The sequence below is a fragment of the Lissotriton helveticus genome, chromosome 4_1, assembly GCF_964261635.1.
Source record: "Lissotriton helveticus chromosome 4_1, aLisHel1.1, whole genome shotgun sequence".
NCBI classification, from domain to species: Eukaryota; Metazoa; Chordata; class Amphibia; order Caudata; family Salamandridae; genus Lissotriton; species Lissotriton helveticus.
The window spans coordinates 162081564-162099590 of NC_136063.1; positions in this window are offsets into that span (position 1 = coordinate 162081564).

The window sequence follows — 18027 nt, forward strand, 5'->3', positions numbered from 1 at the left end:
ATTAGTATTTTCGATGTTATATATTTGCTTTTTTTAAGTATAAATATTTTATTAATCTGTCTATAATATTTAATTTGCTAAACAGTCGTGCACCCCCTGAGTAGTCATTTCAAACCCCAGCTTAAGAACCGTTACTCTAGGAGACAGAAGATCACTTTATACCAGAATCACACATTGATGTTTCAGACAGCAAGAGGCTTTCCTTATTCTGAAGTCGTTTATTCTCAACCGATCTACATTGTGAAGTTAATTTATGATACTGTGTCTTAAGAAAGACTTATGGATCTGCCCTGTCTGAGCCAAACTTCCATGTGGAACCAATATTTGTCAAAGGGTTGGGTAATAAAGGTTATTTATTACCATTGTATTTTTCATCAACCCGTCCCGAACCGAGTGACAGCACGGGGCGGGGCACTGCTGAGGCAGAAAGGAGTGGTGGGCTGCCTGTGCACTTAGGTTTAAAGAGCACATGTTTCTTTAGCCGTCTGTCTTGCGAGGGCCAGCCAGACATGCGCATTTTAAACCTCTCTAACCCAGTCTTAGACAACTGGGTTAGAAAAAGCACAGATCTCCAGTGCTCTTGAGAGTGCTGAGAGAGGCCGCTCCTTCCAATCCTGGAACTTCTCTCATGCTGGTTCCCAGCATGAAAGCAGTACCAGGATTGGTTAGGGAAACTGGCTGGAGCCAGTGGAGCCTGGAGGAGACAGAAGCAGAAGACGAACCTCAGCGAGGAGGACATCAGACGTCGTGCAGCAAGCAAGGTAAGTGCTTAATTCTTTTATTTATAGTCACCCCTCGCCTTGCATGCATGCACCCACCCACCTAGCATTTGCCCGCCCCCCCAACTCTTCCAAGTTGCCAGCTGCCGCTGGATCTTATGGGAGATTTTTAACAAGCATTTACAATGCAATAGGACTTGCAATTGGGAGATTTTGAGCTATTGGCATTGTAAATCCCAATGCCTTATGTAACATTAAAAGGCATTGTCATTTACAACACCAATAGGTCAAACTTTTCCAAAAGTAAGACCTATTGTATTGCAGAGTGTGGTGTCCGTTAAGCAGGCAGCACGCTCACCAATAAAGTAAAAAAAATCAACATAAAAAACAGAGGGCAGTGTCCCTGAAACATTATAGTTTAAAAAAAAAATTACATTGAGCATGGTGTCCCTAAAGCGGGCGCTGTGCTCAGCATGTAGGATTATAAAAAAAAAAAAAAAAGGTGAAACAATGCACGGTGTCCCTAAAGCGGACGCCACCTTCTTCTAAAAAAGTGTTTTTAAAAAAATGTGTCGCCATTGTGCCTTGAGTGCTGTAGGGGGGTAAGGGGCAGTCACTTTTAAAGACAGAGTGGCACAGCGCTCCATATGAAATGTGGCTGCCATTGTCCTGTGTGGACACGCTGCAAATAAAAAAAGCAGTCGCCACTGTCCCCATTAGTCAATAAAGAAAATAGTGCACACCCACTTATAACACAGACCATGTAACAAGCCAAGTAAAAGGTCCAGTCGTTATGGAAGGTAACAAATACAGACTTACAAGCCTATTTACGAATTAGAAGCCAGCATTTATGAAGCACAATGACACAAGCCAATGACAAGTATGGGCGGAGAGTGGGAGGAGCTTCCAGTGCATACTCCAATACAGCATGCCTCACAGTGCGAGCAGGGTATGTGCGCTGAGTCTAGGTTCGGCCTAAAACGGAGGCTAACCCTTAGGGCCATATGTATCTACAAACTATTTTGCATTTCCTAAATAGCGAATTTTAAGGAATCGCTATTTAGGAATTGCAAAATGGTATGTATGAAAAAAATCGCTTTTTTTAGCGATTTCTTAAGCTTCCTTATTTGCGAATTCGCATTTTGCGAATTCGCAATTAAGGAATAATTTCCTATGCATTCCTATGGGCCAGGAGGCCCATAGGAATGAATGCAAAATAATTCTCAAATGGCGAATTCGCAATTTGCTAATCGCAATTTGAGAATTATTGCAAGGGTGCAGGGGTGTCTCAAAGACACCCTGCTGCACCCCTGAAATGTACATGTGTGTGCATATGGCGCACATACATGCCCTATGGGCATGTGTGTGCATCACATGCCACCTTACAAAATGCCAAAATATGCATTTTGTGAAGAATTCTCAAGTTACAATCAACTAAAAGTTAGTGGTAATTTGCGAATTCTTAACCATAATTCGCTAGCCAAAAATGCTACATACATAGCATTTAAGGAATCGCAAAATTGCGATTCCCTAAATGCTATGGCAAAATAAAGAATCGCACAACTTTGCAATTCCTTATTTTGGGAATGTTTCATACATTCCAAAACATGCAAAACGGCCGTTTGCGAGTCGCAAAGGCCGAAATTCTGCGAATTTCGGCCTTTGCGATTCAAACACGGCTTGATACATATGGCCCTTAGTACTCATATTTGCGCCAAAAGACCTAAATCTTGTTTTTGACAACTTGACTATTAATGCTGGTTCATATTTGACCACAAAATCCATTCTAAAACGCAGGCTCTGGCTCTGTCAAGGAAGACTGACCTGGAAAAAATACAGACATGCGCCTATGCAAATTCAGTTACAAAATCGCACGAAGGAATGAAAATGCAATCCTATTTTGAAGTGCCATTCGGCAGGGAGTGCAGAAGCCAAAACCTCCGTGCAAGACTTATGACTCTCCCGATTAACGAAGTAAAAGCTAATTAGAAGAATTATTGAATTGCAGGACTCATGACTACAGGAGAGAATCTATGCTACATTTCTTCTGCTATTGCCCAGAATTTTTATTAGCACGTCACACTTTACTAAAACCAATGTTTTTAAAACACAAGATTGCAACATGTAAAGATGCTTTGGATTTCTTCCTCATAACTAGTAATCCAATGGAACAGCCAGATCTCACAAATATAAAATACATACATTTAATATATATTAGCATTAAATTATGGCCAAATCAGGAGAAAAAGGTGGATTTTGTTTTTAAAGAAAGGTAATATGTGGAACATTAATTGGAGCAAAATACCTGTTATTAATAATGAAATTATACGTTGTTAAATTGTGTAACGCTTTTTAAAGCGAGTTTTAATAGGCTGCAGAGTCCTTTGTTGACATACTGAATGGCATGCTGTTTTTTTCTGCATTGTCTATAACTGTAAGAATTATAAGTAATTGAAACTATAAATGTATTATTCATTATAATGTCAAACTATAAAATAATATTCACCCAAATGATCCATTCTACTATCTTGCCACTATAGATGAACCTGCCACTGATACAAGAACCAGCCTTGCTACTCCATCATTAACAAGGACGAAGTACAATCCGAACCTTGGTAAGTTTGTTCCTCCAACTTTTGAAAGTCCTTCAATAAAGACTGCACGGTATAACTGGCATGTGCAAAGGGCTTGGTCCCTGAATGATCCCTCTAAGCTACCAGTGCTAGCCTTTTATCCACAGGGTCTAATGGGGAAGCCTTTACTGAAATAATCGTACCCTGAGAGGATAACCGTGACATCTACAAAACTCGCCTACAAACCCCTGTAAAGGGTATCTCTTAACCAGAAAATAGGGAAATGTGTGTTTATCCACCTTCTTCCATTCATTTGTCACCACCTTCCATATCCTTCCGTAGTGCCCCATGCAGAGGCAAACTCGTTGCTTACTCCGATTTTGGGGGGGAAATACTTTTTCTCCTCCTGGGCTAGGGTTGCCATAAATACCAAATTCTTCCTCAAGTGCTGGAGAACTTTCTTCAGCTCTGCCTTGTGGACAAATCTGCCCTTACCTTCTTTCTCCTCTGGGCTCGGATCAGGCGAACTCATCTGGGTCCTCTGGGGAAAAGCCGGAGCTTCCCTGACTTTAATGGCTGAAGACACAGCCAGTTCAACCCTACGCAGAGTTGCCTCTTAAAACCAAGTATTCCACCCTTGCAACAGAGCAGGAGTATCCAGTAAGCAAAATATCACCAAGGAGAGTAGAGGAGAGAAATGTTACACCACTACATATAATCTAAAGAAATTTCAAACACAATAGATGCCAGTGGTCTTAACTGATGTAGGGACATCTAAAATAGTATTGGGAATCTTTCTCTGTCTAGCAGCATTCGCTGCAGTTTTAGGACGAAAGCCTTTACACACACAGAGGTGTCATGCTTTATCAAGAGGTCTCTTCTCACAGTCAGTGCTGCCCAAGGGTATCAATGTAGGATACAACCCTCCGTCAGAAAGAGGGGAGCACTTAGATGATTAAGTAGGGAGGCTGTCTAAATAATGTATAGGTGTGTGGGTAGGTAGCTGAGCGTAGAGTCACAGCAACTGTTAAATCTACCTCTTGGTGGACTTCTAAGATAGTCTTTTCCTCTCCCCGGGGGTAGAATTGCATTTAAAAAGTAGGATAATTCAACCCAGTAGGAAAAGTCATTAGGAAGATGTTTTAGCCTATTTTAAACCTTTGAAATTAATCAGGTGTGAAGGCATTCCTCAAGACCATAGATCATCAGGACCATAGATAATCACTCTGCCAACAATCATTAAGAATCTAAAATAATTATACATTAATAGATCCAACCAGTTGTGAGAGTAATCGTATTCATACACTGGCAGTTGGACCCACTTAATGTTGAGTTCCTAAGCCTCAACTTGTAACCTAAGGTTAAGGCATTTGAAGAACTGCTTAATTGTCTGCCTTGAAGATTGTGCCCCCCGACCTTCGGGCAGCAGTGTGAGGAGAAGCTTATGGTGAAACATGTCTGTGATAATGAGCGGTTTTATATGGAGTGGAATACTGTTTATGTAATGAGTGGTGTGCAGGGGTCCTTGGCAGTGAGGTCAAGGGGTTCTGTGACGGATTAGAGATGCATTGTGAAGGTGTCTGGTGTTGAAGGCACAGGTTTATTCACCTGACATTAAACTAAGAAGAAGACTCTCAAGTGTTGTGTCCTGATCACAACACTTTTTCTGGCAACTAGGATGGGATACACCAGTCACCTGTTTGGAGTACGAAAGAAGTCCAGTGGAGAATGGCCTATGTCATCCTACTGAGGCTGACGCACTGTGCTGTGACAGCTAATGGCACAGTGTGTCTTCAGACACCATAAGTGCTGCTGGGTGCTGCAGTCTGCATTGACTTAGCCAAGAAGTCTGGAAAGAAACCTAATTAGAGGCTCCATTCTTTAAAGAAATCAGAGAGGTGAAATTTACGAGCATGTGCCCCTCAGTGCATTCGTCCCCCCGTTCAAACAGAGGCCTACGCACATTAAAGCTGCCATCGGATGCAGCCGACCTTCGCCAGTGTTAAAGGGAGCAGTGTCACAGAGGACAAAGCAGTGCACACAGGGGAGCAGGAAGATCAGCGCATTCCCCACTAGCAGAGCCTGTGCGCACTGAGCTACCAGGATGTTGAGGAGACAGGCGCATATTGATCAGCACGTCTCCCGTGTGGCGGCAAAAACAATAAAGTTAAAATAAGACACACCTGCAGGGGAAAGCCATCAATAATCAGTAATCCCACTTGCAAAGATGCCATAAAAATTGCTAAAGTGGGGGAGGAGTCACTGAAATGTATGAAAGAGATGCAGAAGATGAAGGGTAAGACAGACCATGCCGTAGCAAAAGTGGACAGTGAGTCTGATTTGGTTAACACTGGAAAGAAAACAAATGTGGCTAACAAGTGCCAAGCAGAACAAAGGATTCGAGAAAAGAGTCAACAAAAAAGGAAATGGATTCCCAAACTCACAAAAATCACAAAATAACCGTTATGCAACTGGTGTGACATCTATTCCCATTTGAGTGGCTCAAAGAGTTGTTTTGTGATAGGGAAGGAATGTCGCATCTGTGGTCAGACGGGGTACTTCGCACACATGTGCAGAGCCTCGAACAAGACAGTCTCAGTCCTAGAGGAGGCTGAAGATCCTGTGGAACACAGGGTACTGGTGAGTGGTGATGAGGTGCATGAAGATGAAAACAGAAAGCTGCATGAGGATGAAAAACGAAAGTTGCAACCCAAAGCAGAGTTTAGATTTAATGACAAACTGGATGTCTTAACGGTGGATTCAGGCTCCCTGTATACAATCATACCGAAATGTCTGTTCGATACTGTGTGGTCAGGAGGTGTGTTAAAAGTGTCAGAGGTAATCCTGAAAGGGTAATTCTGAGCAGTAATGGAATTCAAACGCCGAACAACCAAGATAAAGGTATTTGTAGTGGCCGTTTGTCCACAGATATTGGGTTGGTCGTGCCAATATGATCTGCACATAGTAGTGAATCCATGGGCGACCAACCAGGTGGTGGTGGTTGATGAGGAGGAATTTGATATCTTACTTAAAGATTTCAAAATTGTATTTTAGGACAGAATAGATGAGGCTAAGGATTACCAGCTCAGAATAGCATCGAGGAAAGACACCGTACAGGCGAAACATTCAGCGAGAAGGGTACCTTTGGCGACGCAAGCTGAAGTCAAAACTATTCTTGATCAGATGATTAAAGGCAAGGTTAAAGAGACAGAGGAGGCAATGCAATGGTTATCAACAGTTCTTATGATAAAGAAATCAGACGACTCTCCACGATTCTGTGTAGACATATGAGGCCTTAATCAGACTGCAGTTATGGATTGCTTCCCACTGCCAAACATCAACGAGTTGATTTTTTAATTGTCAAACTGCAACTTTTTCAAAGTTGGATCTTGGGAGCACTTACCAGCAGGTTAAGTTGCATCAAGACTCCAAACATGTAATGGTATTTATTGCAATGGAGGGTACCTTGCATTTTAACAGGCTGCAGTTTGGGGTCTCTTCGGCAGCCAGTGTGTTACAGAGAGTGGTAGCGAACCTGTTATGTAGAATCAAGAACATGATCTTCTTCCAAGACAACATATTATTCTTTGGGGAAAATGTTGCCGACCTCAACACAGCACTGCGTGAAGTCTTGACTGGAGTTGCTGGAGCGGGAATAACTTTACACAAGGACAAATACAAATTCCTGGTGAAGGAGGTTGAGTACCTCATATTTATTGCAATGGAGGGTACCTTGCATTTTAACAGGCTGCAGTTTGGGGTCTCTTCGGCAGCCAGTGTGTTACAGAGAGTGGTAGCGAACCTGTTATGTGGAATCAAGAACATGATCTTCTTCCAAGACAACATATTATTCTTTGGGGAAAATGTTGCCGATCTCAACACAGCACTGCGTGAAGTCTTGACTCGAGTTGCTGGAGCGGGGATAACTTTACAAAAGGACAAATACAAATTCCTGGTGAAGGAGATTGAGTACCTCATTACAGGTGAAGGGGTGGGGCCCAAGATGAATTTAGTCAGTGCAATAGTGAACGCACAAGATTTCAAAGGCAAGGACAAGTTGAGATCGTTCATGGGGCTTATGGAATACTATGCAAAGTTTGTGAAAGACTTTGCATACAAGTTGAATTTGCTGAAGGAGCTAATGAAGAAAGGAAAGAAGATTGAGTTGGGAAAGGCTCAACCAGCGGTCTTCGATCAACTCAAGAATGACATTTCACATGCTGGAATTTTGGCTCCATTCTAATGTGGCTTGAGAACAATTCTCATAGTAGATGCGAGCACAACTGGAATTGGAGCTGTGCTTGAAAAAATGCATGGGAAGATGGAAAAACAGAGGCTTTTGTTTCTCGCTCTTTGTCTGGCACGGAAGAAACTTAATCCGTCATTGAGCGAGAAGCATTAGTTGCTGCCTGGTCTACAAATTATTTCAGTGTTTTTAAATAGGGTGGCAGATTAACTCTCAGGACGAGTTACTCTCACAAGTAACTATTGAAAATACTGGGTCCAAATGGCATGAACAATTGTTTTGTACATTTTGCTAGATTGACTATTATGTTACAGGACTATGATTGTAATCGGGGTAGAGAAACAAAATATCAGATGCTTGTCAAGATTACTGGACAAGGCTGCTGATGAATGCGGTTTGGATTCTGAGGAAGTGGTGGCTGACAAGGATGTGTGTCCGTGAATAAATGGATGATTGTCATGGAGGAGGAACTGGTCCTTGAAGCAGGTAGAGAAGTGCTCAGGGGCGGGATGAGAAGGAAGAGCACACTTCCTGATGCAGTGAGACCTTTCTATAAGGCCATATGGGAGGGAAGGAAACATGTGTTTCACCATCTGATGTGAGAGAGAGAGACTCTTAAGGTTAACCCATGAGGAGAATTTGCAACAAACACTCAGACTTAAAATTCTTAAAGAGAAATTTTGGTGGTCAATGATGGATAGTCAGGTAAAAGAGTGAATAGAAAAGTGTGACGTGCAAGAATTCTGAAAAAAGGTTAAGGGCTGGTTTAGGAGTGACAGAACATGACCAACATGTAGTTAGAGTGGAGGTTGTGTGGGAGAAGGTATGCTTAGATATTATAGGACCATTTATGTGTTGTCAAGACAATAAGAAGTATGCAGCAGTGATGGTTGATGCCAAATCCAGGTGGATATAAGTGGTTTTCATGAAATGTATCAACACCAAGGCCACGATTGCTGTTTTAGGTGAGATTTTCAGGAGAGAATGAATACCTTCTAAATTGACAACAGACAATGACACTCAACTCACATCTAGTGAGTTGCAAATGCTTCTGATTGACCCGGGAGTTAAGCATGTCTGTGCCTCACTTCATAACCCCCAAAGTAATGACCAAGTTGAGAGGATGAATCTTTTGATCAAAGGCACCAGAGAATTGGCAGTTAAAGCTAGCTTAGACATACAGGGTGCTGTCAAGGATATGTGGTAGGCACACTGCATGACTGTAAATACTGCTATGGATAAGGCACCATTCAAATTGATGCAAGGCAGGCAACTAGGAAGTAGAACCAAATTCGTCCCTTCATGGTTAAAAGGCAGTGAAATGAAAGTTGCTGATGGTGTGACAGGAACATCTGAAAGGCAGTCTTTGATTGATATCCGGGATTGAGTAAAGGTGAAGTCAGCTGGTGGCGTGGTGATCTCTCCAAAGTTTGGGCCCCCTACAAAGTAAACAAGCATTTGCAATACAATAGGTCTCGCATTAGGAAAGTTTGAGCTATTGGTATTGTAAATGACAAATTTTTTATTTATTTGTTGGTTTTTGAAAATAGCGAAATTAATAGCTTTGTCATTTACAATGCCAATAGTTTTAACTTTTGCAAATGTGACACCCATAGCATTTGTAATGCAATATGTGTTGTTTTTATGTGACTTAAATGTGATATTACAAATAACAATGACTTTTAATAATTAATACTTAAATAAAAGTTATTGTAATTTATAATGGCAATAGCTTAAACTTTTGTAAATAACTTTTGTGAAGATTATGTTCAGTGTATTTTATTGTGACGAAAATCCAAGAACAGAAGTGAAATATTAACATCTTTTTGTGACATTTGTAATAAAGCTTGAAACATTGAGAGAACATATTTGAACCAGTTGTTGTTGAATGGTTGCACAGATGTGTGGCGCCGCGGCCAGGGCGACTGACTCCGGAATCTGGGGATCACGGTTCGATCCCCAGCACCGGCGGCAGATTAGCCCAGCACCATGTGACTCTGGGCAATAGCTTGCTTAATCTTCCTGACGGCCCCCAGCGCCTAGAGACCCTTACGGGTGATTGTGCGCTTTACAAATGTGGATTTACTTACTTACTTACTTACTTACTTACAGATTGATGCTGTGGTGGCGCTGAGTGATGTTGTGGTGGCAACGAGTGAGTGATGCTGTGGCATTCATTGATGCTGTGGTAGCGCATAGTGATGTTGTGGTGCCCCTGAGTGATGCTGTGGTAGTGCTGAGTGATGCTGTGGTGATGCGATAGACAGATAGAGTGAGTGCGATAGATAGATAGAGTGAGTGCGATAGATAGAGTGAGGGCTATAGATAGAGGGAGGGTGATAGATAGACATAGTGAGGGCGATAGATAGATAGATAGATAGATAGATAGATAGATAGATAGATAGATAGATAGATAGATAGATAGATAGATAGATAGATAGATAGATAGATAGATAGATAGATAGAGTGAGGGCGATAGATAGAGGGCGATAGATAGATAGAGTGAGGGTGATTGATAGATAGATAGATAGATAGATAGATAGATAGATAGATAGATAGATAGATAGATAGATAGATAGATAGATAGATAGATAGATAGATAGATAGATAGATAGATATAGTGAGGGTGATAGATAGACAGAGTGAGGGTGATAGATAGATAGAGTGAGGGTGATAGATAGATAGAGAGAGGCCGATAGATAGATAGAGTGAGGGCAATAGATAGAGTGAGGGCGATAGAAAGAGTGAGGGCGATAGATGGATATATTGATAGAGTGAGGGGCGATAGATAGATAGAGTGAGGGTGATAGATAGAGTGAGGGCGATAGATAGAGTGAGGGCGATAGAAAGAGTGAGGGTGATAGATTGATAGAGTGAGGGGCGAGTGATAGATAGAGTGAGGGCGATAGATAGATAGAGTGAGGGCGATAGATAGACAGACAGACAGATAGACAGATGGATAGATAGATAGATAGATAGATAGATAGATAGATAGATAGATAGATAGATAGATAGATAGATAGATAGATAGATAGATAGATAGTGTAATTATGTGGCGTGTAATTATGTGGCACTGAGTGGTATTTGGAGTGTATGTTGTGTTGAGCGCAGTGTGAAGATGTAGCATATAACTATTTGGCACTGAGTGGTATTTGGAGTGTATGTTGCATTGAGTGCAGTGTAATTATGTGGCGTGTAATTATGAGGCTCTGAGTGGTATTTGGAGTGTATGTTTCGTTGAGCGCAGTGTAATTATGTAGCATATAATTATGCGGTGTGTAAATATGTGGCACTGAGTGGTATTTGGAGTGTATGATTCGTTGAACGCAGTGTAATTATGTAGCATATAATTATGTGGCACTGAGTGGTATTGTGTGGAGTGTATGTTGCATTGAGTGCAGTGTAATTATGTAGCATATAATTATGTGGCACTGAGTGGTATTGTGTGGAGTGTGTGTTGCATTCAGTAGAGTGTAATTATGTGGCGTGTAATTATGCGGCACTGAGTGGTATTTGGAGTGTATGTTGCATTGAGTGCAGTGTAATTATGTGGTGTGTAATTATGTGGCACTGAGTGGTATTTGGAGTGGTGGTGGAGGCGGTGGTTGTGGACGTGGTGGTGGAGGTGGAGGTGGTGGTGGGTGTGGTGGTAGACGCGGTGGTGATGGACGTGGTGGTGGTGGACGTGGTGGATGTGGTGGTGGTGGTAGTGGTGGTGGACATGGTGGTGGTGGACGTGGTGGTGGATGTGGTGGTGGTGGTGGAGGTGGGTGTGGTGATGGTGGACGTGGTGGTGGTGGACGTGGTGGTGGTGGATGTGGTGGTGGTAGATGTAGTGGTGGTGGACGTGGTGGTGGATGTGATGGTGGAGGTGGCGGGTGTGGTGGACTTGGTGGTGGTGGACGTGGTGGTGGTGGATGTAGTGGTGGTGGATGTGGTGGTGGTGGAGGTGGTATTGGAGGTGGTGATTGTGGACGTGGTGGTGGTGGACATGGTGGTGGTAGTGGTGGTGGACATAGTGGTGGTGGAGGTGGTGATTGTGGACGTGGTGGTGGTAGACTTGGTGGTGGATGTGGTGGTGGTGTTAGCGATGGTGGACATGGTGGTGGTGGAGGTGGTGGTGGATGTGGTGGTGGAGGTGGGTGTGGTTGTGGTGGACATGGTGGTAGTGGACGTAGTGGTGGTGGATGTGGTGGATGTGGTGGTGGTGGAGGTGGTGATTGTGGACCTGGTGATTGTGAATGTGGTGGTGGTGGACGTGGTGGTGGTGGATGTGGTGGTGCTGGTGGTGCTGGTGGACATGGTGGTGGTGGTGGTGGGTGGTGGACGTGGTGGTGGTGGAGGTGGGTGTGGTGGTAATCCTGCAGGAGTCTGCCAGCAGGCTGTTCAAAATTCAGCAGCGCCTCTAGGTGTTTGTGGCAATGCACTGACTTCACACAGAATTTGGCATCAAAGTATAGTACACAATAAAACATTTCTAAGCACATAATTAAATAAGGAGCTCAAAAGAGCTCTTTCGGTATCTCTGGCAAGTGTGAATGAACAGCACCATAAACCTCTAAGAAACGAGACCAGAACGGGTAGGAATGCGTATAGTGTCGTTTCTGTAAGACTTTCCGAAAGTGACCCTAATCAGGACATAACTAAACCTTTCATGTCTATTTTACAACATCTAGATAGCAAAAGACTGGGATCCAATGATAAAAGCGGAGGTGACACCAAAGTAGCAGGAAGCGGGTGTGACCTTCAGCGAGCAAAGCCAGAAACAGCGGGGGGCGGGGGAGTGGATTCCTTTGAAGTCTGATGCCGGCTGCAAGCAAACCAGCATGAGTGAGGCAAATAGTGTGCGGTGTGCACGCGCCCGCACACATGCACTGTAAGCAATCCGCCTTTGGGTGCATTTTTGAGAGCCCTTACTTAAGTCTCGCATGCGCGTTCGCTCAGCGAGACCTAAAAAAGGGTGGGTGGAAATTTGGATAATGGACAGACGTGCAATCTAACAAGAGTTGCGCTGTTTCAGAAGGATGGGAGAGGTGTGGTCAAATCTGAAGAGATTGTGGAGAGCTGTTCAGGTTGGTTGTTGATGGATGATAATGATTTTCGAAGATCTCATATGCATGACAAAGAGGATATGGGTGGTTTGCTTGGGAACAGTGGGGGTGTTGTGTGCATGCAGCCTGGGCGAGCAGCCCCCTGCATGTTTGGGTGTCGGTGTGGGGTTTCTTAATTTCTTGTATTGTTGTTTGGGGTGTTTTGTGTCATACTTTGTTATTGTTTTGAAAGGAATGGGATGTGTTATAACGAGGTTTTTTATCTGGGGTGGAATAATGTATATGTAATGATTAATGTACAAGGATTCTGAATGGTGAGGTCACGGGGTTCTGTGACAGATGAGAAAGGCTTTGTAAAGGTGTCTTGTGTTGCAGGCACAGGTTATTAAACTAAGAAGAAGGCTCACAAGTGTTGTCGTTACAACAATGTCCCTTCAGAGTGAGTGCCACATTCGAGCTAACCTCAGTCTCCAATAAGCAGCCTAAATATTGTGTTCCTCACAAAGCTGTCACCATCTTAAAGTCAGGTGGTAGACAAACTACTCATTATTTGTGTTTCCAAACCTTTTCTTCTGGCAAAGGAGGTCAGGACACTTTATTTGGCTAATATGCAATGCCGACAGAGGCTTAACCCTCATCAATGCGCTTCTGTAAGTATGCTAGAGCGGGATTCCACGCGCTCCTAAAAAAATAGAACAAGAAACCGCTAGAGCAGGTTTTCCGAGCAAAAACAAATTTTAAAAAACATTAAAAACATTTGAAGAAACATTCTTATTTGTATATCACCGCTTCGTGAACTTCAGTCACAGAAAAGAAAAGACGGGAAGCGGGGATGGTGTGGCTTCATTTTCTCAGAGCTTAATTGAGCCAGTGGTTCTGGTGTTCACCGGCACTTAATTGCTAACACCCGCGCTTGTGACAGTCAGGTACAAGATGGCGCTGTCTGGCTAATTTTGTGATGACCACAACAGCAGTTAATTATTAATTCCATATACATTAAAAAATTACTATTGCCTGCCGCCTAAGACATTCTTATGGCTTTGGAGCCAGGAATAGTCTGAATTGTCACACTTGCAGGAGTGTCATGGTTAGTAGTTGTGTTGCTACTATCAGTGGCAGCATAGAAGGGGCAATGTGTGGTGCAAGCTGCAATGGCCGCTTGACAACAGCCCTGGCACTTATTTTTTTCTACAAATTAAGCACTGCTTTTCTAGGGCATATTGGGTGGTGTGGTAATGGTGGGCGGGGAATTGCTATGTTGGCTTTGTGACACTTCTGGCCCATGGAGAAGCAGACGCTGATGGCTAGGAGGAGGAAGTTGGATGAGGAGATAATGACCGGTTGCAAACATTTCAGTGGCAGGGGCAGAAGGAAGAAAGGAAGAGCAATATCAGAACAAATAAACTACTTGTAAGGTGCTCTGGCAATCCTGTTTGAACTTTTGCTTTTTTTTAAATACATTCTTTTTATTGGTAATCAAAACAATCTGCTTCACAAATCATACTGTCATCGCATAATGAGGTTATTGCACAGCTTTTATAGCCCGTCCATTCCTGGTACATTGTTCAATATTTTTTTTCTCTTATATAATACTGCTACCCATGCTCTGGTCACCGGCTTTCTAATCTCTTTCCCATTTCTTGGGGCTACCTCTAGCTGCATCAACCACTTGCCCTGCCCTCTGGCACCAGTTAAGGTCACTCTCCCAGTCTTCGACTGTATATATTCGCTGCCCCCATGCTCTTGCTATATTTCATTTTTGCCACCCCTGCTGCCATTTTAAGACAGATTTCTTTGAGCCTAGGCCAATCATGTTCCCCTTTTATTCCCAGGAGTAAACATTTGGGTTCCACGGGGTCCATCAGGTCTGTTACCTTTACCATCACTGCTGTAACTTGTGCCCAGTAGGGTTGAATCAGTGGACATTCCCAGAGAGTGTGGAAAAGGGATCCTTCTCGCTTACACTCCCTTCTGCACAGTGGGGAGTCTGCACCGCCCATTCTACCCAGGGGGGTCTGCGCGTAGTACACCCTGTTGAGCACCTTAAGTTGGATCAGTCTAAACTGTTTGAACTTTTTCGAGGCAGAATAAACAACACAGCACAGCAGTGCTGCGACCCATGCACAACTACACAGAACTCCAGTCACAACAGCAGCAGCATCCTACCAAGCGAGCAGAAGCAGTGCTTCAATCTTAATCAGCAGCAGATGAATATTTAACCAGGACAAAGCGCCAGGTAGATGAGGCCCATCTTTTATGCATGAACACGGCTCATCAGAAGAAGCCTGGGAAACACACACGGCCCTGGGACAGGTGGGCCCCCTCGCCGGGCTGGGATCGGGTTCCTGAGCTCAAGTTTGGGCTGAGCTTCATTTGCACGCAGCCGGCATGGTGGCAAGGGGCCCATGACCAGGCCTCAACACCCGCGTCCAATGCGCTGCCTCAACGCCATGGTTTTATGCGCAGGAACAAACATCAGACTTTTAGACTAGTGTCAGTCGACAACCTAGAGGCATAGGCACTTAGATGGCCGATCACCAACAGGCAGTGAAGAGATTTGCAAGAACAGTCTGGTTGTAGCAGGAGAATCTCTGAGACATGATGTTTTGCCCATAAAATAATGTAATATGGTTGAGGGAAGATCACAAAGTCATGTGAGCCCTTTAATGAGTGCATTTGTATGTAAGAGGAGCAACTGACCATGAAGTGCTGGGCTTGGGTGAATATGGTGCGGGGGGATTGAAAGAGACTAGGTGACAAAAACAAGACTATGCTGACAAGTTGGAAGAAACTATTGGGGTTATGTGCTTGATTAATACACATTCATGCTTTGATACGAAGAGAGATAAAGTGATTTTCCTTGAGTCACATGATTTTTTTGATCAAGTGTTGAAGGCAGCATTAGAGCACAAGCTACCAAGCCCAAGGCTCAGCAATTCAGCCACTAGAGCACAAAGGACTGGTCCGTTCCCGGCTTCTAAACACTTTTTTCTGTGCCTTATACTTTTTTGGGGAACTGAAACATGGACATTCTGAAATATTGTAATTATTAAAAAGCCGTCATTGTATGTACATACCAACCACTTGCAGCTTAATGTGTCAGTGGGCTGACATTTCATTTGCATTTGTTTTCTTATTCAGGTCATGGGACTATATAGGTCCACTGTGTGTTGTGAATGGAAATGGAAATAATCCGGGACCCGCTTTACAAGGTCATTTGTTTCTATGTGGTTTTATTGTTTTGCAAACCTTGCCAGAAAGGCAGCAGAGCACTGCACGTGGTCAAATGCGTGTAAGTCTAACTTTCTTGCGCAAACGGATGGGTGTCCAAATTTAATTCACCCCGAGGCACCCCCTGCCCCTCCATCACACTCTGCAGGTTCTGTTTTGTCCCTGCTTTCTTCATTTGTCCACGTTTTTCCTACTTCTTTCCCCGTTCCATGTTTTCCCACTCTTGGTCAAAGTTTGATATAAAAAAAACATACATGCATCCCCAAAAATGAATGCTGGTGGGCCCCACCTGCAACCATTGGCTCAAATTAAGCACCACGTCAGTACATCCAAATGCAAGGGGGAGAAGGGCGGCGTGCCTTGGATGCTTGTCAGCATATTTTGTAGATGTTCACAAACTACTCTCTGACACTGCCCACCTCGAAAATAATCAGACATTTACTTCTGTCAAGGGTAAGAGTAAATCCCTTTCTAGCGTGCGATGGGGAAATGAACACTCCCCTATTCACAGAGGTACAGGAAGGGATTCTTTTCCATTTCGTAAAAAAATGTGCCTTTGCACAAAAGTAATGGATTGTCAGCAGGTGAATTGTACACCATGTACAGTTACACTAGCAGAAATGCCAATGCACAGGTGTATGTTACTTTAAATAAAGACCACCCGATAAGCCCTCCAGGACTGGAGGATACATCCTGAGAAACAACGGTCTAGCAGAACTCCTTTGTAAAGTCACCATGAAAAATAAATCAGCGGTATCCCAATCTGATTTAAAAATTCACAAATCAATTAAATAAAGTGCAGACAAGAAATGGTTATGGTTACAACAGAAACTCCCTTCCTTTTATCGTGATATTTTTTTCAGCATTCAACATCTTTCCATAGGTGCATGACAGAAGCAATTGTGACAAAAGTGCAGATAGCGCAGTGTGTGAAAAATAGGTGAACTGTAAATTATGTACAAATGAAAAACAAAACTATACACAATCCCTGGTTTTTCACAATAATTCACAGTAAGGCCTCTTCGCAGTATGAAAACAGCTTCATAGACCAAAGGATTTTTGTCGACGTTTCACCCCTGAGATTTCTAGATGGGTCGCATCAGGACCAGTCAACTGACTAGTATTAGCACTCACTTCATTCATTTAAGTGCCACAAGGGCATCACTGGAAATGTGGAAGTTCCAGGTCTCAATTTTAGTTGCTCTGTCAGGAAGTTATCAAAATGTTCCTGTTGGAAACACCTTCCGTCTTCACCGCTGCGTCTCAGTGAATGAGTGCACAGGTGTGATCAGTTCATGAAGCATCCCTGGAAATCTGCTACTACAAGCTGAACCCCAAGGACCCCAAACTCAATAGTGGTGTCCATCACATTCCATGTTCTTTTCTATTATATGCATGGATGTGCCAAACGCAGGGGCAGATTTTCAATAAACTAACGCAACGCAGTGCAGGAAGTCATTTTTCTGCGCTGTGTTAGTTTCGAAGCACAGGGATGCAACATATTTACAACAATATGTCGAACCTCTCTCCTTCCTCCTGCGCTGCCGCACAAACTGTTGCCATGCGCCGGTGCAGGCATCCTTGCACCTTGGTGCACGGGGATGATTGTTCCTGCACATAAACAATCAGAAATGGCGTTTTACAACTTCTATGTGACACACTGGCAGCGCAAGGGGCTTGTAAATCTGCCCCACAGAGTGCAAGTGGTCCACCCCACATTCCTGCACCCTCACACTGTGACATGTCCAGCTAACAGCTCGTTGATCAGTCATGTACCACATGACCACAGTCATCCCATTAAGGGCATCTTGAGAGTCCAGTCGGAGGCCTCATGTGTCTAAAGCCCACAGCTCAGTCTGTTTATTCCGAAATGTGGAACTGGCCCTGCCACTCTTGGAATGCATGTATGCTACGCCTCTGCTGCGCACACCTTAACATAATACACAGTTTACAACCACCAAAGTGATCTGCAACAACTGGTTACATCTGATAATAGAAGGTGTTGGCTTACTGAGTGAAGCAAATTGTCAAGAATGCAAATGGTGCCCGAGATTGCCAATTAGAGAGTTTGTGAAGACAAGGCCTATGTTCCCGAGACGGGGTGTGAGTGGGCTAGCAGCATCTACAGGGCATGTTTATCAGCAGCAGCGCTGTGGGCCAAGGTCACAGGACATGGGCCCTGGAGGAAGAGTAAAATCTTCCACTGC